We start from the raw sequence: 10,101 nt of genomic DNA on the forward strand, positions 1-10,101 counted from the left end.
TGGATAAGATCAAATAACAGTGTCTGATTTAAAAATCATGCATGGTTACATTGATAAGCTTTTATTTCTACTGAAAGTCATGCCAAGTAAATATTATCAACCAAGAAACTGCAGGGTGCATTTCCTTAATCTTTACTAATTATTCTGTTTACTAAGTGAAAACCAAAATTCTTATCCAGAACAAGCACTTTCTAAAAAATATCTTGTTCTCTGCAGCGTCTTTCATTTACAGTAGCAGATGTCTCACCTGATAGTCTTTGGCAAAGCTTTTCATCTTTAATCTGCAGGTTTAAATCCTGCCATGCTGTTTTTTAATCATCATTTAACTTCTGTTCTTACTGTTTAATTTATCCTGCAGTACAGAGTGGAGCTGTGAGATTCTGCAAATAATATTCCCTTGTGTGTATTCATTTTAAAAAAAATAGGAAAAAAATACTTCCTCCTGTTCTTCCAACTTCTAAACCATTCCAAGTTACCTACTTGCTCCCTACTCTCAAGAAACACAATTTTGTACCTCTGTCTCTTAACATAATAGATTTTCTTCACTATTCCTCATGTATTTATCGGTCCAGTCAACAGTGGCTAAAAGAAAAGAAGCATGGACTCTCTTCTCTCTTCTATATTCTGTTAGATTTTGTTAAATTCATTATAATTCTACAAGACTTTATCAAGAATCTATGGTGTATTTTGTACAGGGATAGGTAATTTTGTGGGTAAGAAATAGGTGTATTTCAAATACACACATGTGTATATATTGCTATAGACAGAGTTTTTGTCCTTGAAAAATTTATATGTTGAAACCTGATCCCCAATGGGATGGTATTAAGAGGTGTGGCATTTGGGAGGTGATTAGGTCATAAGGGTGAAGCCCTCATGAATGGGATTAGTGCCCTTATACAGAAGGCTCCACAGCACCCCCTCACCCATTCTGCCATATGAGGATGCAGAAAGTTGTAAAAGGAGAGAAAGTAGATTCTTCACTAGGGCCTGCAGAAGGAACACAGAGTTGCTGACATCTTGAGTGAGATCCGCTTCAGACTTCTGTCCCCCAGAACTGCAAGAGAGTAAATTCATGTTGTTTTAAGCCACCAAATTTTTGGTAGTTTGTTATTGAAGCAATAGAAAACTAACACAGAAGCTCACTAGGATAATTTAGATGGATCTTACAAATTGTTGGTTTCCAAGGATAAATTATATGCTTGCTAGAGAAGTTATATAATAGCTATATATAAGTGCTTAGATTCATTTTGTATGGCAGTTATGTTTTAAATATTTATAATCTAATTTTGATTATATGAGAGCAACAGCAAGGCCATCCTAATTAGCAGATATGCTTTGCAGATCAGAGCATAGTGTATCTACTATTATAGGATGATTTATTTGTTGATTGGAGGTAATTTTCCAGAGCAAATCTGTGCTTAACATTAAGATGAAAAATATCACACATCAACTGTGTGTACTTTGATTCAGTCAAACCAGGGCTCAGTCACTCCTGCATTTGTCACTACTAATGCTGGGTCCAACAGTAACAATTCACTCAACAAATATTGATTGTATTGTATGGTTCTAGATTCTGTGCTGGAGACAAACGATACTCCTGTCCCCATGTAGCTTACATCCCAGTAGAAGTAGACTGTCAGTGAAGGAAGCAGACAAATAACTGAATAATATTTGCTTCTCAGGCAAAGCATGGTATATTAGTTTCCTAGGGCTACCACAACAAAGTAACACAACTGGATGGCTTTAACAACAGATATTTATTGTCCCATAGTTCTAGAGACTAGAAATCTGAAACCAAGTGTTGACTGAAAAAAATGCACAACCTAAAAGTTGACAATTATGTTTCATTCAGAGAACTTACTGAGGACTATAGTTCAGAAGACAGCCTCTCAGATGGCTCTGAGGATCTGCTCCAAAGAGGTCAGGGAGGAGTCAGGATACATAGCTTTTGCTAGGAAAAAAAAAAGATATGTAGCCAAACATCAAAAGATTAGTGCTAATCACACACACAAAAAAAAAACCCAGACATCTCAAATTAATGATTTTAGTGCTTTTCTATATATGGGGAGATGCAAGAGTCTGGGCTCAATGAAATTATTCCTTAGAAACTCACCTTAACTATCTATGGCCAGTATCCTGTTTTTCTCCATCCTGAATTCCCCTCAGGTGTATCATCGGGGACAGCTGCAGTGGCTGAGGTCTTTATGGCTGCAATAACCTTTGTTTACTGAAATGGCAGGTGACATGTTTTGTCCACACAAGGTTTTGACAGGGTTGATTCCTTCTGAGGGCTGTGAAAGGGAATTTGTTCCATGTCTCTCCCCTAGTTTCTGTTATCCTCAGGTATCCCTTGGCTTGTAGATGTCATTATCCCTATGTTTTTATTATCATATTTCCTCCACACTTGTGTCTCTATATCCAAATTTCCCTTTTTTATAAGGACATCAGTCATATTGGATTAGGGCCCACCCCAGTGACCTCATCTTTACTTGATCATCTGCAAAGATCCTATTTCCAAATAAGGTCACTTGAAGTACTGAGGGTTAGAACTTCAATATCTTTGTGGGGAGTGACGTGGGCAGAGGGGGACACAATTCAACCAGTAGCAGGTAGGAGGAAAGACTCTGAAAACCAACTAACTAGAAGCACAGAGAATTTATCCTTGGAGATGTCTCCAGCCAGCCCTCCCGGGTATTACACCAGCTCCAGCTGCTTTACCATGATTATCCTTTCGCTTATGCATTCACACTCTCCCTGGCATTAGGTTCTCTCAGATTTTTAGAATCTCTTCTTCAAATTGATGAGTGGTCTTCAGCTTCCCTGATTTCACCATTATTCTGGATCTGCACTATAACATTTAACCTGATCATCTTCCCCGGCAGGCAAGTCTTTTGCACCCAGGTCATTCAGATCACAATTGACTTAGGTTTGGCTTAAATTATGGTTGGCTTAAATTATGTTTTCTTTGAGCATTTACAAATAATTTTTGGTCATATCTGAAAGTGAGAGGACAATAAAATGACAATGCACATATTTCTATATTGCTTTATAAAGAGCTTCCCCGTAGATATTTCATATTTCATCTCTCAACAACTCTATGAGATGTAAATTAATGTCCTCCTTCAATGCAGACAATTAGCCTCAAAGATCACAAACTCCTAAGTGGTAGGTGTGGGATTCAAAGGCAAGCTGGGACAATTTTGCTGCTAAAACATGCCTTAAGATCATCTGTCACTTGAAATTATTTGGAATTGGAAAATATGGTCATGATGAAGGGAGAGGAAATACAATAAAGTTACTGTACTATTCATGAGATAAAATTTTCACCAAAGCTATTTATTCCTGGTGCATCACACTCCCTTTAGGTGAATTTAAAGATCACCTCTTCAGGATTTAAGCTCCCTCATGACTGTAGAGCTGATAAATCTTTCTTCCCTATGAGAGACACGTCATAATCAATATTTTCCTGCATTGAACAACTCTATGTTTTATCACAAAAGATCTAGCTTCTAACTTAATTCCACATAGTTCACTTTCATTGTCCTCTTATTCAGGTTTTAAAAAATAGATATCGAATGGAGTTTTCAGAAGGCAAATTATCATTCTCACATGGGGAACTGCTCTAATGTGCTTCAAAGAGAGCTTGACGCTGCCAAAATCACTCAAAAGGCTAACCAGTCAGTAGGTGGTTATTAATTGAGAAGAATATTGTCTGTGTGCTCCCAAAAAAGGAAGAAAAGGCTCACTTCTCATTAGAGCTCTATCCTCTGTTTTCTCCATGGGTTTTGTTGGAACTGCTAGGTGACAGGGCAGTTCATGGGCTTCAGGCAAAAGGAAGAGAATACTTAGCATGAATGGGTCAAAAACTACACCCCCTCATAATGAAATCTCAGAGAGGAGTACTTAATTCCAATGCTGGAAACTTTGAAAAGGTTAATAGCAGGGAAAATCCATGACCAGCAGACAGTCAAATTCACACCTGGAGAGTGCGGTGTGCTTATGTTATCTGAGAAGAAAGCTCTGTCTATCAAGCTACAGTGTGAAAGTGAGGAATCAAATCTCTGGCATGATTCATGCTTCTTCATTTCCTTGATTGTCACCCAAGTTGAATATATTCTTTGGCTTAGTTGGCTTCTCATTTTGACAAAATTACATGACTTCTGCTCTGAGATTTCATCGGTTTCTCCTTTTTTTTATGTTCTGCCATGTCATGCTAATAAATCAAACAAGAACTTCTGACAAGGGATTTATTGGAAAGTTTTACAAGCAAAACCCTACTTGTCATAAAAAAACATAGCTGCAAAAAAAAAAAAAAACATAGCTGCATTGGAAGGTTTTCAAAAATGGCCTCTAGGTTTCCCTTGAAATTGTACTAAATAGATGATAGGAAATGTAATCTTGTCGACTCTATAGGAAGGAAAGTTGATCGTAAGCCAAGAGCCATGACTTGCAAAGATCTCCTCAAATAGTGTGCAAATTACCATGATATTTAGATTGTGACTTTTCAAAAAGCAACGGTGGCATCCAGTTAAACTCTGGCCTTTAGAGAGCTAAGCAATTAGAGATAGTTTTTCAGAGTTCAACAACACTAAGCAGAGACTGTCTTATATCTCTGTAACTCTTTACAGATTACAAAGGACTCATATGACATCCTCTGACTCCCCTCCCCCACCAACCCAAAAGGTAGAGAAGACCAGGGGCCTTGCTCTTCCCATTTTATAGAGTAGGAAACTGAGGCTGAGAAAGCCAACACAACTTGCTTCCATTTCAGTTAGTTTGTCACAGCTGGGACTCTGGTTCTTTGTCTAGGCTACATTGTAACTCACTGATTAAAAAATACTCTCTTGGCAAAGGAGCTATCACATGCTTCCTACATCATCTATTGCTTCAGTGACCACATAAAGACTGATTTATACCCAAGTCCATACCTGTGAGCAGACCTACACACTGGGCTTCCTACTGGATATTTACTCTTGGATAGCCCACCAGCACCTCAAATTCAACATACTGAAAGCTAAGTGCAACACTAAATGGGCTCCTTCTCTGTGCTCCACCACTTGGTGAAGACAGATGCTGCAAAAGAATTGTTGCGGGAACACTAGCCAAATGCAACACTTTCCAGAGCCTCTCTCTATGGTCCCAACATTTACAATCTGTAGTATTTATAAATGCCATTATGTACCTCTCCACATGCCACTGTGTGCTTACATGTATATCCCCCTTAATATTTTAAAGTCATTGAGGGCAGGGACCACGTACCTATCATTTGGTGTGCATGCCATATATGTTTGCTAAAATTGATCTGAAATTAACATAGCTTTTAGATTAGAAAGTCTTTTTTAATAAAGTTTTCATTTCAGAATAGTTTTAGATTTAGATAAAAAGTACAAGAGTAATACAGAGAGTCCTCACATGCCTCACAGTTTTCCCTACTGTCAACACTTTACATCAGTATGGTGCATTTGTCACAGTTGAGGCACCAACACTGAAATTCCATGCTTTATTCTGATTTCTTTAGCTCTCACCTCATGTCCTTTTTCTGTTCTAGGATCCCATGCAGGATTCCACATTACATTCACGCGTCATGTCTTCTTAGGCTCCTCTTGGCTGTGAGACTTTCTCAGACTTTCCTTGTTTTTGATGACCTTGACATCTTTTAGGAAATACTGGCCAGGTATTTTGCAAAATGTGCCTCAATTTGGGTTTGTCTGATGTTTTTCTCATGGCTAGACTGTGTTTATGGGTTCTGGCAGGAAGACCAAGGAGGTATAGTGCGATTCTCATTGCATGATGTTAGTACAGCAGGCAGGTAACTAGCTATGAGCAGAGAAATGCAGGCAGGGACTAGGTGTCGGGAAATCACGCATTTTATAAACAGCGGGGGTCCGCGGGCAGACAAAGAAAAGCAGGAACATCCAGACTGACAGGAGACCACACATTTTGGCTGTTAAGTGTACTGAAGGCAGACAAAGAAGGATGAGGAAAGGCCGGAATCTCCACAAATGTAACCTGTTACTCATAATGCTCTCATTACAATAAAATTAGCCTTGCAGATAAGAAGTACCCATCATGAACCGACGCCATGAGACCTCTGATCTAAGCTAACTAAGGCCAAAAATCCCTCCCCCCCTCGGGAAGATGAGCGGGGATGAAAATCAGGGAATACGACCCCCAAACTCCTCCTTACAACCAGCTTGCCAAAGAAACACGGGGCAGCAGCTTCTCAGTTGTCTGCCCGCTCTCCCTCTGAGAGCGTATTCCTGCTTAAATAAATCCTCACTTTACTTTCCTAACCTCCCTACCTCGTCTCCGAATTCTTTCTGCAGCAAGGCAAGAAACTTAAATTCACTGGGAACAATATCAAGGGTACATACTATCAACATCACTTATTACTGTTTACCTTGATCACCTGGCTGAAGTAATGATTGTCAGATTTTTCCACCATAAAGTTATTCCCTTCCTCCCCTTTCCATTCTGTACTCTTTGAAAGGGTGTTCCTATGAGTAGCCCACACATAAGAGGGGGAGTTATGCTGCACTTCCTTGAGGGCAGAATACCTACATGAATTATTTGGAATTCTGAACAGATCTGTCTCTTCTTTCCCATTTATTTATTGATTCAATTACTTATTTATGTCAGCATAAACTCATGGATATTTATTTAACACTTTGAGTAACAGTCAGCAATTTTTAATTTATTTTCTTGCTCAAATTGTTCCAGCTTTGGCCACTAGGAGTTCTTTCAGTGGGAAGAAGTCTTTGTTCATAAAAATAAAAATATCATATATGGATGCAAGCTGGTTTTTACCATTTGAGAAAATAACATAGGCTATGTAATTTAGATGCTTAGGACCTGATTTTAATGAACAAAAACATTTGGCTTTCTGTTCTTTTTTCATTCTTTCCTCCCCCTTTTCTTATTTTAACAGTTGTAAAAATATATAACCCTTATTCATCTTCATATTGTACCTAACTAATCCCCACATCCAGCGGGGCATGATAATAAAGGATTTTTATCTCTGTTTTACGGATGAGAAACTAAGACACAGAACAGCTAAATGCCATGTCCCAAGGCTTTGCATGCCACACTAGGGAAATCAGATCTGTAATTCATCACACCCAACCATCCTGCAGAGAGCTGGGTCACCATTGCCTCCCTCCCTTCTCCAATTATCTTGGGCTTTGCAATCAAAGAGGTGCAAAGGCTCAAGCTCTCCAGCAAAGGTCAGCCAGTGTTGTGTAGCTCCTCTGGCATGTTTTGCCTTCTTCTGCATGTAAAGCCCAGCAGAGCAGGGAAATTTCTGCAGCTTCTCAAGACCACCTGGGGTTCTCAATTCCCAGCTTCCCCAAGAAGCTTCACAAAGAAGCTCCTTGTTTTTGCCATAATCCCACAAGCCCTTCAGTTCAACATCCAGTTGCCTGTTAGGTTTAGCTTTCTTTTCAGAACAAACAGGACTCATTTCTCTTTTGAAAAGATAAGCTCTCTTAAGCCACTGTCCAACACTGACAGGAGATGAGATTTTACGTTCCCAGTGCTGGATGGCACAGGGATTGAAAAGGAGGCTGAAAGAAGAAAAATCGCACAAACGTGGTAAGACAAAAAGTGCCTGCGGTTCTATTCAGGGCTTTGCCTGTAATTAGCTCTGTGACCTCAGACCACGCCCTCACTCCTGGACCTCAGTCTTTCCATCTGCAAAATAAGAAGGTTGTGGAGATCAGAGCCTTTGTATCCTGGCAAATTAAAGCCTTCAGAAGCACAGTTTCATTTTATACATACATAATTGAAACAAAAGTTTCAGTAGCCGGCCCTTTGCGTGTGTGGCTATTCTGATATTTTACATTCTATTACATATCTTTTTTTTTTTTTTAATGTAGGTGATTTGGGACCCAGTAATGCTGATGTCCTGACCTATGAACGGATCATGGATCATAGGCTGCTGTTCTAAAGATCCTGGAGCTAGATGCTCTCTGAGATGCTGCCCAGCACTTATTCACCAAACTTCTAAATCAGGGTTGGAAGGGATACTTATTGTCAGAGTCACTCGCCACGTCCACAGCCCTGTCCACTTGCGTTGGATTTTGTCCTGACTCTGCATTAAGCTGTGTGACCTGGAGCGAGGCGCTCAATATTCTGAGCCTCGGTGTTTTCATCTTTAATAAGGCTTGTTGTTAGGACTATAGTAGATAATACAAGTGGCAATGCCTCAGTATTTCATGTAAAATATATGGTGTTATTATTATTATAAAAGGCTGGAGGAAAAAAGTCTTCTTATCTAGGATGAGGCATCTTCCATGAGGGAGGAAGGTGAGCAGTGCAGACTTCCCCGTGGGGGGATCGTGGGGAACCAGGTAAATTCTTGTACACTTTTGGGCATAGTTCTCTCTCTCAGTTACGCCCATTGGCTGTATCTTGGAGATGCCATAGGGTTTCATGGATGCTGAGGGCTAGTCAGACGCTTAGATACCCCTCAGGTGTATACACAAAGTTGCCATCAAATTGCAAAGACAATATTTAATTTTATCATAAAATTGTCTTATAAAATAGAGACATGTTCACAAAAATAAACAACAGAATCACTTTCAAATCCCTTTTTACTCTGCCTGGAAATCTCTCGCAAGGAATTCTTCACTCTGTGCAAGTGTGAATTCTTACATGCCCCGACCTGACCTCCGTATCCACCCACTCCACACCCAGCAACCTCCAGATTCCTCAGCTGTCCAGCAGTGTTTTCTAGCACAAGAACAGGCCAGCCCAACCAAAGCAACCAGGCTAGCTCCTCAGCAGGTGTCATCTTTAAATAGTCTTCTACAAGGAGCAAGGATTGTTCTTACTCTCCTGAAACATAGCAGATCAAAGGGCAAAGAAGCTCCTCCCTCCTCTCTTTTCCTAGAGCAACTGCTTTAGGGTTAAGTAGTTTAACCCTAAAGTTAAGCTCTTTATCTCTTTGAAATGTATGTAAATCTTTTTAAAAGCTAAATAGGCTTCTTAGCTTTAAGTCCCAGCAATGTCTTTCTCAAGGACCTGGGAGCCATCTCTTTGAAATGTGATCATCACACACTTCATCACACATTTCTTCATCACACATAGAGCCTTAGAGCCACACCTGACAGTCTGTGGGGAGGCGCCGGGAGGGTAGGAACTGCAGGGTGGGCATAACTCCACAGCTTCTCCTCTCAGTGGGGTGTTGACGCCCAGACAAGTGGCCAGTGAAAAATCAACAAGTGCAATGATTATCATCCTGCTATAGGAGCTAAAATCACCTGTGAGGAGGTGAGCTGGGTTTTGCATTAGAGGCCATTGGAATCCCTTTGAGAATTTTATCCAGTCCCTTATAAGCACATGAAAAGGAACCTCCCTTCTCCCTTGCCCCTTTTCCAGCCTCTTCTTTACCTGAGAGGGTGGCATCACATGGTAGGGAATGTTGATGGCTACCAAGGACTCATTTCAGAAGTGTGAGCAGACACAAAGTGACTGTGATATGGATCCAGAGGTAATGCTGGGAGCAAATAGAGATTCAAAGTCTGGGAAAAGAACTGCAATGGGCAGGTGCCAGTTCCCAGCTGGTGCCAGGTGCCTGGTAGAATAACAGCAAACATCCATTGAATGCTACCTCTGTGAAATACGCCATGCTAGGTGTTATTTGATTGTCACAATAAACCATGAGATGGAACTGTTAGTCCCATTTTACAAAAGAAGAAACTAAAGCTTTGATCCCTTAAGCAACTGGTGTGAGTGAAGATTCTAATCCCAGGCCTGGTGATTTCAAAGTGCAGACAGTAACCTCTGTAGTACAGAAGTAGGATTCAGAGATGTGGGTTCTTTCCTGCTCAGTGTGAACTTGGAAAAGCATTAAACATCTCTGGCCCTCAATATGTTCGGCTGAAATGAGGTTTATTAACAAGTCCTGCTGCTTCTGAGAATCAAGGAACACGGCAGATATGAAAGTGCTTGGAAAGGTCTAAAGTATGCAATGCAAGCGCAAAGTGTTGTTATTTACCCCGACAGTTAAGGGGGCAGGAAATCGGAGAGAGGCCTGAAAATTTTATTAACACAAGGAGAAAACAACAGAGTGAAGGATTTCCTGGAAAGCATCCCCTGGCT

Source organism: Globicephala melas, chromosome 3, assembly GCF_963455315.2.
Source record: "Globicephala melas chromosome 3, mGloMel1.2, whole genome shotgun sequence".
NCBI classification, from domain to species: domain Eukaryota; kingdom Metazoa; phylum Chordata; class Mammalia; order Artiodactyla; family Delphinidae; genus Globicephala; species Globicephala melas.